This window comes from Periplaneta americana, chromosome 14 (assembly GCF_040183065.1).
Source record: "Periplaneta americana isolate PAMFEO1 chromosome 14, P.americana_PAMFEO1_priV1, whole genome shotgun sequence".
Classification (NCBI taxonomy): Eukaryota; Metazoa; Arthropoda; class Insecta; order Blattodea; family Blattidae; genus Periplaneta; species Periplaneta americana.
In genome coordinates this window covers 108,490,170-108,501,704 of record NC_091130.1, presented here as the reverse complement: position 1 = coordinate 108,501,704, position 11,535 = coordinate 108,490,170, and the positions used below count along the sequence as shown (strand labels likewise).

The following is an 11,535-nucleotide window of genomic DNA, read 5'->3' as shown; positions in this document are numbered from 1 at the left end:
ATGTTCATGACGCGTTATAGAGTGTTTAGTCTTTGCTCTTAGGTTTTTGGTGCCTCAGGGGGTACAATGTGCTACTCAAAACTCTACATGAGAATGTAGACAATTAATGCGCATGTGTGAAGCTGAAATCACTGCCCTGATTGGCTATTTTTACGCGGGGAAGTGCTGTAGTCAGCTTCAGCACAACACAACTTGGAGATTGCAAAAGTAAAGCGTAACGAAAGAATGCTTGTTTGTGAAAGAACTCGGAACTATGTACAATGTATTTGGTAATTCAAGTGTCCAACTGCTGCTGCCGTCTACCTGTTTTTTGCGATTCTTCCTGAATCAGTCAGCAAGAGAAGGGAAATGGAATCCCAGAAAATTGGTGCCAAGGAAGTATGTGACCCTATAATTCAGGAAACTACTCATCGTTTCCAGTCTTTAAGCTACCTAGACGCAACGAAATTGTTAAACAGCAAATTTTTTGGCGATTTTTCACATAGCCTAGCAATTTTTCGCATAGCCTAATTTTCCTGAACACGAACTTGAAGTTGCTGTCAACAGCTATACTGTACTGAACAAAAGAGTGTTAAAGACACAACTTTGAGTTCTATATGGAAGACCTGACTTCCTGAATATAGATGGAGCTGTTCAATTGTTATGATACATAGTCTCCAACAATTCACAGGATCCATTCTTTGAAATAACGAAGTTGTTAAATATTTTGGTTACAACACCAATGACCACTGCTGAGCCAGAAAGATGTTTTTCTTGCTTAAAACGAATAAAAACATTTTTAAGGAACACTATGTACCAGGATCGTTTCACTGCTCTTGCAACACTGTCAATAGAAAAGAGTATGATGTCCAAGATGAAGGGTTTAACACCAGGGTAATTGACAGGTTCTGCAATAGGAAGAAACATCGTATGGCGAGTCTCAAATTAAGATAAATACATATAAGTGTATACAGTAGGCCTATATAGAAATTGTAGCACACTCATTATTTTGACCACCAGCCACTACTGAATGAACCACAATTTTAGTCAACTGTATCATTCTTTTGAAACATCATTTTCTTTAATTATGAACTCCATCTCAAATAATAAATGTAACTGTTGAACATAGCATGACTCTATGAATTGGAAATGATATCTTGAATGAGCAGAAACAAAAAATCTCCATCACCCAAGACACTATATCACATAAAATGATTTTTGTTCTCAGAAATAGAACAGATCGCAAGCCTTCTGACTTTTTTTTATCAAGTTAATGTCAAAATATATACACGGGGGGGGGGGGAGGACTAGCTGATAGTATTTGGGGACAGTTTTGTTCCAAACATATGTAGCTGCCACAAATGAACACATTACAAACCCTCTTAAAAGTACATCTCTTTCACACTGATAAATGTTTATCAGCAAGCAACAATATTTGTTTGCTTTTTATTTCCCTAATAAGTACTTATTTACAATCCATCTATTGCAAAATACAATACAATCCTCAATTAATGTAGCGAGATTTCGACTAGTGATAAATACTGACATTCTTTCATGAGAGGTCATATTTCTTCCTATAAAAATTTCCGAAGAATATCACAAATCTTAATATACAGCCAAAATCTTACCAATAAAGAATTACTTTGGAAGTAATGTCTATACTCATTCAGTGGATATCACAATAGCATTTGCATCTTAATTATTTGATATTTGATATATTTGGTCACAGCACTTCTTTACATTTAATGGTGTACCTCACATTTCTGCATCCGGTGCCACCATTAACACTTACAGTAACACATATTTGCAGTACATGTCTACACAACTTCTACCAATTAAACTATGTACTTTTTTTTATTATTACTTGTTCAATCTCCCTTTCAGTATTTCTCCTACATTTCGTTTGCTATTCTCTATTTGATCATTAATCGTAATATATCTAAATTTATATATGCCTTTCAAACCCCCTTTTTCCTCTAACTACTATTCACTAAGATTTCAATTTCACTTATTCTCTACAAATTATCATATTGAATTATTTGCCTTACTTGTTCTTTGACCTTTTCTCCTATCTGTCTCTTATATTCATTTACTGTTCCAACGTTCAAATGTCAGTACTAATTTTATGCTGTCACTTGTTCATTTCTTTTAACCCTTTTTCACTTTTCACTCATTCATATTTGCGCTCACTTTCAACTTTCTCTCTATTCCACTTACACCTAAACCTTTCACAATACTCTCACTTCCTATAAATCTTATATTTCTCTCTACACATCAGCTTATACACTTTCTCGCTCCCCTATACTTCTCTATCATTTACAATTACAATTACCCTTACTAGCACTTTTTGATCATATCCCCACATTTTTTAATCGTATCTAATAACATTGCTATATCCTCAGCTGTCGCAGGTTCTGACTAATTATTTTCATTCATCCACATAGAATATAAATTACTTCCGTAATGGCAAAAAAAAAAAGTGCAGTAATTGGAAATCAGCAGAATTGGTACACAAAAAAGAAAACGAAATAACTGTAAAATTTACGAATACAAATATTTCATTTAACCTTTGGAAACAGAGACATATGGAAAACATGAAACCCAAATACTAAGCTTTGTTGATTAAAAAATGCAAAAGACAGACTTGTTTCTTAGTAGGCAATGAGCATGTCTCCCATTTTTTTTTCTGGCCTTTGTTACCTGAAATCTTAGCTTTGCGCCATTTTGGTTACATGACAAAGGAGTACCACTACTTTTGGATGTCTAGTGTTCGTTCATTCACAATTCTCAATGAGGACGGGATGGGCTAAGGATCCAGATCTTAGTAGTAGTAGTTAATTATTTACTAATATATAAACAGTTCAAAATAGGTAAGTAGAAATGCAATCTCAATCTCGCATAGTTTTCCATTCAAATTCTGAGAAAAAGATAGTGAACAAATACTAATTTCATTATGTACACAAGAGGGGAGTGAGAAGTATTTCATATATGAACAAAAATCTATTTCACAAAATATTCAACTTTTAAGGTTTTGGCCATTTTTATAGTTGCAATGACAATATATGAATTTGTCCACACCTGTGGAATAACGGTCAGCGTGTCTGGCCGCGAAACCAGGTGGCCCGGGTTCGAATCCCGGTCGGGGCAAGTTACCTGGTAGCAACAATAGAGAGCCGAGATTTTGCCAGTTTGTATAAATTTGGATATACCTCTTTTCCTTCATTCCACCAAAAAAGTGGGTTACCCTTTCTCGATAGCAGTGGTTCCTGTACAAATTTGTCGATCTCGATAACTGCCGATGCTTTGGGGTTTGACTTTTTTATTAATGGCAAAACAGACATATCCCAGTCATCCCAAATGGCGGATCCTGCCTCTGAACTTTCTGCAGGCTCTGTTGAAGGTGATGTTCGTCTTGAGGTATTGATCAGTTTTTCGCAATGCGATATTATTGCCTGTTTTGTTCTTTCCACATTTCTTAGGTCAGAGAACGCATGTGTCTTGAAATATGGGTCAAGAAATGTGGCTTGGGAAAAAATAAGATTTTCTTCTATGTTCCGAAAACGCTTATCAATAGCTTCGATAAGCTTTTCGGACATTTTATGCATATTCTCATTAATTCCTGGTTTGTTCAAGAGTTTGTAACATCATTTCTTCAGAGCCTTATGTAACAGTATGACCTTCGAAATAGTGACTTCTTTCTTGCTACTCATTTCCTCCGTACAATCTTTGAATACCTTCAGCAGGTCACAAATTTGTTCCATAATAATAATGTCTTCATTTGTGATGCTCGGGAGATCGGGGTAATGAATAGCGACAACCGACATCAGGGAGTTCTTTACGTCGACTATTCGTTTAAGCATGTCGTACGTAGAATTCCATTGCGTAACGTCTTTCTTCAAATTGAGGTTAGCCTCTTTCAAGTTTTCTTGCATAGCCTTCAGTTTCAGAGTTGCTTGTGGGCTTCGCTTAAAGAACTCTACAATTCGCTTCATTTTTTGCCACTATTTCCTTCACACTCTGAAGGCCATACTGTACAAACAAGTTCAGAGTATGGGCAAAGCAGGGGATATGATTCCATCCTGCCAATCTAATGGCAGCCACAATATTTGCAGCACTGTTGCTAGCCACAGCTGCTATCTTGTCATCTATGTGCCAGTCAGTTGTCACTCTTTTCAACTCCTATGATAGATTTGCCGCTGTATGTTTGTCGTCGTACTTGAAACTGACAAATAACTTTCGTTATTGGTCGATGTCAAACCATCTGTTGTTAGTGTCACCATTTCTGCAGATCGTATATCGTTGAATACTTCCTTTTTTTTCATTTCGTACATCTGCGGGAGCAAGACATTGGATACGTTTTGAGGCTTGGCAAATTGTACGCAGGTATTGCCTTTTTCATAAGTTTAAGAAATGAAGGGCTCTCCACAAATCTAAATGGTAATTCTTAACTATTGTCTCCACGACCAAGAAGTCCATTTCCTGGCATTTTTTTATTAGTGAGAGGTCTGTTGAAATATTGCGATATGGCACTTTGGTTCTGGATATGTCTTGGTGGTTGAGGTTGAGGTAATACTGCTGATGTCACTGCTGCTGCTGCTGATGAAGATGATGGCAATACCTGCGAAGATGACTGTTCGTTCTGATCTCTTTGTGCTGAATATTCACCACTAATGAGAATGGGGGTAACTGCATCTGGATCATCTGGAGTGTCTTCTGTCAAACACTGGCTTGTTAAACACACTGTAGGATGTTGCGTTCACAAATGCCTTGTTAGATTAAATAAACTTCCATCTTTATACGAGAGCGATTTTGAACAAAAATTACATTTCACTTTATTCTCGCTTAGTTCTTTAAAATAGCCCCAAATGTGGCTTGTTCTCCGAATTCTTGAATTACTAGACATTATTGATTACCGATAATATAAAATTAATAAAATTAAAACTTTTTAAGAAAGACAATAAAACTAACAAAAGTAACTAACTAAAGCTCTCTAATAAAGTTAATAAAATGAATTAAACCGAACTTTGTAACACAATTAATAATAATTAAGACCAGTTTTTCAAAGTTTAACACTACGACACTGTTTCATAAAACCACACAGCACGGTGACTTTCTGAAACTGACTTCCTCGACCTCACCGTCTTTCCTATTCTTGGTTTTAGAAGTAGAGGCCCTTCTGAAGTGGGTTGGTTTCAGGAAGTCATAAATTTGACTGACATGCTCCCCCAGTTAGTGAAACCTAGAACAAAGATGCCGCCAGAGAACTCTTGCTCTTCGCCTGTATCCATGAAGCAGTTTGCTTTATTCATAAAAACATTACCAATTAAAAGGAAATCTTAAATTCATGACTACAACACTAGGACTGCAAACAACTTAATATATACAAGCTATGATTACCGAAAGTCTTAGCAATACTGTACTTTCCATATACAGTAGGTATCTTCAGCCGATTATATAACTGGACACCTGAAGATATTAAAGATGCAAATTATAATTGTTTCAAATCTAGGGCAAAAACTATTTTTCATGAGTCCATGCCTTCCAATTTTCCAAAATTAGACTTTTTATATTAAAGCCTATCTTTATTCCTTGCTGCAAGTGATTATATTTACTCTTACAAAATACATAACAACAGATAGTCTACAGCATAAATAAGATCAAGGCTATGTAAGTTCATATTAGAAATATTGTTTTGTGCGTGTTTGTGTGAGTACTGGTACCTAATTCTGACGAATCTATAATCTGTGATAGATTGTACAAGGGAATAGATAAATACCGGTACCATATTTTTTCTTGATTGCACACTTTTAACAAATTTAACAGATCATTAGAGAAATAAATGTAATACAACAGGCCTACAATACAATATTAGTCAGCGAACATAATGGAAAAGAAATACACTGTATATTAACTTATTATTTCTATCTCTGGTGATTTAATTAGAATATGGAAAACTAATAGATATTGTATGTTCTTAAAAGAGAGTATAATTAACAGCTATAAAGATATGTATAGCTTAATATCTCATAAAATAATCGATTAAAATATTATCTTGCAAGAAAAGGTCGGTTGGTATGTTATTTATCTGCAATAAGGAAGGATGAAGTTGTGTTTCAAGGAGACTTTTTTTTGTCCTAGTTATCCGCCTTATATGAAGGGACAGGGAGGAAATGAGAGAGAGAAGATTATGTTCGTTATTCTCTCACTACAGCTTTAGGTCAGAACACATTGCTACGTCATCTGTTGACGATTTCATTCACTACTTAGTGATACAGGCAACTAAGTGCACACGAATGTGCGTTGTGTGCGATATTGAACTACTTAGTTCCTAACTCGTTGATTAGTTCATTTTCTAAAATGAACGAACTAGTTCATTTGGACTCAAGTTCATGTGCGGGAACGAACGAACTAGGTCTTGACAATGAACTATTTCGCCCATCGCTATAAATCTAGACTGTATTAGACTCGCACTGTAATTGCTGACTATACCGACCACTACAGTTCAGGCAGACGATCATTTGAGTCATTTAAATTCTTTACATTTCGTTGCAATTGCTTAAATTAGTTACGTTTTGGTTACTTTCGTTATTGGTAAACACCCTGATATATGCACACAAGTTTGGAAGAGGAAGGGAGAAAATAAACATTTGAGGGGCTGGGTGCTGGAAGGGCATTTTAGAGGATGTGCCCTTTTTGAGTAAAATGCTTTATTGTGTTCTCTGATCTGTTATGCATATGATCACCAATTTGTAGTTCAATACTATGATTATAGAGGTCAGGAGTAACCAAAATGTAAAGGCGTGCATCATTATGGTTTGAATTTTCAACATCAATTTTCTCAAAACTTGCATTTGAGATAAGTGCCTTTCTTGCATCCAACCCCTCATTTAATATTTTCTTTCTTTGTCTTCCAAACTTACATTAATTGAAGATTCATTGTATCATAAAATGTTAGAAAATGTCAACTATACACAATGAAAATTAGAATATTCAAACTGGGGGAAAATTGCAGTGTCACAAAAATCCTAATATTTGTCCTGTAACACTTCTTTTATGATCAACTGATTTCTATGAGAATATCTTAAGATTCTATATTTGATATTATTCAATGAGCACAACAATTATAATTCTCAGTGTTACAACACATGACATTATCTAAATATATTTACATTATTATAAGGCCTATATACAGGGCAATGAAATGTTGGACCAAATCCTGGTCTTCTATGATAAAAATCTGTGATGAAGACAGTAATGGAAATATTATATATTTTTCTACCAGTTAAAATTTCTCCATAATACAATATATTTATAAGCAATGTAGAAAACAATCAAAACTATACATCAAATCTACAGGACAAATATAACACAAATTCCAGAAGGAAATGTATCCCATGGAACAAGTAACTACCTGGAATCAGGTGAAGTAAGTAACAAATAACAGGGAATCACAATGCAATTCAACATTTAATGAAACATGCCATTTATGTACAGCTGGCAATATTCGAATAAGAGAGTGATTTACGACATACATGCAGTAACAAGAGACAAGAAGTGAATGTGATTTAATTATAGCGAAAATATGCACATCAGCAGTTTTTTTAAGGGACAAAACAAAGGAAGAACCTATGAATTGTATTTCCATGTAACAAAAGGAAACATCAGGATCCTCTCAGAGCACTGGAAGCGGCGTCAGGAGGAGGCAAGCTGCACGAGAGCTGGGAGTTCGACTCCGGAGCTAGAGACCTGAGTCCGGAGCCTCATACACTACAGAAACTCGTTGAGGCTGCTGGTGGTTCACTGCTTGCATCCGGAGCTACAGGAAACATGCTCGATCTCGCCAACAAGACACTTTGGACTGGATACGTTTTTCAGTATATTACTGAACATGAATTAGACTCGGAGGAAGATTTGAAAGCAATCAGCTGTTGACAGATTTAAACTTCTGTTCGACTTTTACTTGGAGGGACTAAGGAAATCAAGGACCTCGGAGACCTAACTTCAGACTTCCCAAAGCAGAATCCTACTGCTAGCATATTCGATGAACATTACTTTCTATGTGTGTAATGATTTTTATAAATATTGTTTCCTTTTAATGCTTTAATATTATTGTCTGCTGACTTTCTTGCCAAAAAAGGATCCAATTTAATTCAGAATACAAATACAAGCCTATCTTTTACATCCATCAAAAGACTAATTAAAAATAAATATAAAATCAAGCAAAACCAAGCACTATGTACCAAAGCCAAAGATAAAAAATGGAGCATTTTAATAAAAAAAACAGAAATTATTCCAGAAATCCCACGTAAATCTGCAGTAGCAAAATTCAGACTGCTTACAGAACACGATTATTTGGCCAAACACTTTAATAAAATAGGAATTTACACAAATCCAAATTGCCCTCTATGCAACAAAGAAGAAGAAATGACTGAAGATCATCTCATAACCTGTGAAGTTCTACCTGATGGATCCACCACAGAGAAATATTGGAGAGCAAGAACGCTAATGGCTTCGTTGCCAAAGCCCGGCATTAGATAACAACAACAACATATTATTGTCTTTAATTGATATAATGTCTTTAAAATGTGGTAGGTAATTGAGATGTAGTTAAATAAAATTTTTAGGCTTGTGATGTAACAATGTCAGAAATCATCCTGAATTTATTCTGCATAGATTCGACAATGAGATCTGTTCACCAATAGTCCTGCACAAATTGGCTCACCACGCAAGTGTGCCAGCAAGGACAGTTATTTCCACAATAGCAATGTTTTCCCACTGGACAGACATTTTTAGGACCTTCTTGCTCTTTTTTATTTCATTTAAGAACTCCCAACGTTGTTATACAGTTTCTGTATCATGCAAAATGTACATAAGTCATGCCACAAGTAATAAAAATATGCTTGGCACACTCTGACTCCCCCTCCCCACTTTTTGGCATGTTGAGTAATAGTACATCTCCAAGTATGGTTACATTTATGAAACTTCATTTTCACTTGTTACCTCAAGACTGTTTAGCAAAATGCTTATTTAATGAATATAAACGTAATATTTTTCTCAAATATTGTTTACTGTACAGTTCATGTCTTAGCAACTAACCTGTATTAAACTGAAAATAGATTATATGATTGATGACGTAAAAACAAGATTCGAGATATGATATTATCATTGCAGCTACAAATGGGAACACAATGGAAGTGGAACATTTTAGTTGTTGTATATAATTAACTTTAATTAAAGCATGGTTACGCAGAGTAAAATAAAATAATTATGAAAAAAAAAAATCAACGACTTATTAACTTCCCACACACAGAAAGAAGGTGAAGTATATAATGTGTTCTGCAAATAATGCAGAATCATTTCTGTTTGCTTGATTCATAATATTGTTGCACACTTCCAAAATCTGCTGTGTGTTTCTAAAAAGATTTTGCAGGACAAAGAAAGAAACAACACCACGTTTAATTGCCTTAATTTTCAAAGCTATTTTCGGTATAATTTCATCATTTGTCTTGCAATGACTGAAATAATACCTAAAATCAAGGGAATTAAAAGTGGCAATGTTTTTTTTTTTTTTGTGCTGCAAAATTTTGTTAAAAAATCATAGCGGATTTTGGAGGCACAGCGACAATATGTTTTTTGAAGATATAAAAAAATACTTGAAAATTAGTGATACGAAACATAGTATTCATAACGTGTTCAAAAATGAACAATAATCTGAAACCATGTATACAGTGCTGAATGAACAGTATGTTGCTTTAAAATGTTTAGTTTCGCAATTCCTTTGCAAGAAACATAGGCCAGTTTATATGTCAGTTAGGGAGTATTTTTTCTTAATCACGACATTTAGAATGATTCATGGATAATTCGAGAATTATAAATAATTGATTAAATGGCGATCTTACTCATGTTAATTATGTAAGCATGTGTGGCTTACAGCTGTTTTGGTGCTACTTGACATCATCCTCAGAGCCTTCTCTGTCTCGGTGCCATTTCAACTTCGCTGCCTGTTGTGTGGGTGTGTTCGTGTGATGAAGAGTTGTTGATACTGAGACACAGAAAGCTTGAGGATGGTGTCAAGTAGCACCGAAACACCTGTAAGCCGCACATGCTTACATAATTAACACAAGTAAGATCGCCATTTAATCAATTATTTATATTCAACCTGTTAAAAGTAGTATACGAAAGATTCAACATGGATCGAGAATTATATCCAAAGCAACAGAAATTATACACAATATATCAATGCAGACCAAAGCTACACAATTATTGAAAAATATTCACACAATAAGTTCAAGATGATGAGTAATTAAATATGAAGTAAAACCTTCATCTGTATGCATCACAGTCCATTCGAGCAAGACTTTATCAATACTATGCTTATAGAAGATGGTTGTCAGATTGAGTAAACTGTAGCTGTGTAGTTTAAAAGTGTGGAACTAGGAGATATCTTTCAAGCAAAGATGCAAAAGAGGAGATATACAATAATATAAGTTTTTTAATTGAACTTGTTTCTATTGTGGAAACACTGCGAAGAAACTTTACAAAATTCGGTAATTAAATCCCTGAGTTACTTGTAACATGAAAAAAAATCAACATTACATCTTGCGTACACATTTAAAACTCGTAAAAATGACAAGATTTTGAAAATAAAATGCAGAAGGGATTTGAAACAAGAGATGTAGATGAAAGATAACTTTTAAGTACTGCCTCCAATGATAAATGCCGAAATAATTGAACTCTTGAGTGTATGTAAATTAAATGCAAGGTAATATAAACTCTAATCTTTGCTTTCAATGTCTAACATAGCGTAAATGTTGGTAGTATTGTGATAACTTGAAATAAAATGCAGTAATATAACTAATTTGACACTGATGGAAGTTCAGAGTGTTCCTTACACATATAAAGTGGAACTCCACAAATAGACGCTCACTCTCGTATACTTCACGATATAAGGTAAGTCAACGCACCCTCCCCCTTGCTGCACAGGGCTAACCAGTTGAACCAGTGCAGTAGTGTGCAGATACTCGTACACGTTGGCAGCAAGGCAGGGAACAAAAAATGTGCACTTATGTTGAAGTAGAAGTTACAAATATTGGAACGGTTTAAAAAAGGTGAATCAATCAGAGCCATCCCTCAAGAATTTGACATTTCAATCAGAACATGCATAGGATAAAATAAAATGCATCTACTTACGAAGCATTCTGTAGTGATTATAAAAAGCTTTATTATTATCAGTTGATTGCAGATTGAAAACACAGCTTACTTTGTGTATTTCCTAAATTTAATCAATAGGGATGATTTATATTCTCTCTTGAAGGGTATACACCATTTTAAAATAATTTAATACACAAACACAACTATTACAAGAAATGCTCAATAAGTTTTTGTAGCTTTATTCTCTTCGGCTCTAATCAACAATAACAATAATGCAGGTTACCAGGCAACGATACAAAAGAAAAGATGCGAAAACAAATGAATGTGGTGTATAAAGAATTGAATGCTCTTTCATAATTATATTGTTGTTGTTTTCTAATGCCAGGTGTTTGACAATAAAGTCAT

The 11,535-nt window shown here is 34.7% G+C and overlaps 1 protein-coding gene across 1 annotated transcript in view; it reads right to left on the bottom strand.

Annotated features, from left to right (window-relative positions):
• Positions 1-2,404: 2,404 nt before the first annotated feature.
• The window catches only part of LOC138713643 (uncharacterized), a 63,859-nt gene continuing 54,728 nt past the window's right edge, over positions 2,405-11,535 (bottom strand). Inside the window, exon 6 of the mRNA XM_069845898.1 lies at positions 2,405-5,218. The gene's annotated coding sequence lies outside the window, so the exon portion shown is untranslated. The remainder of the gene's footprint in view (positions 5,219-11,535) is intronic.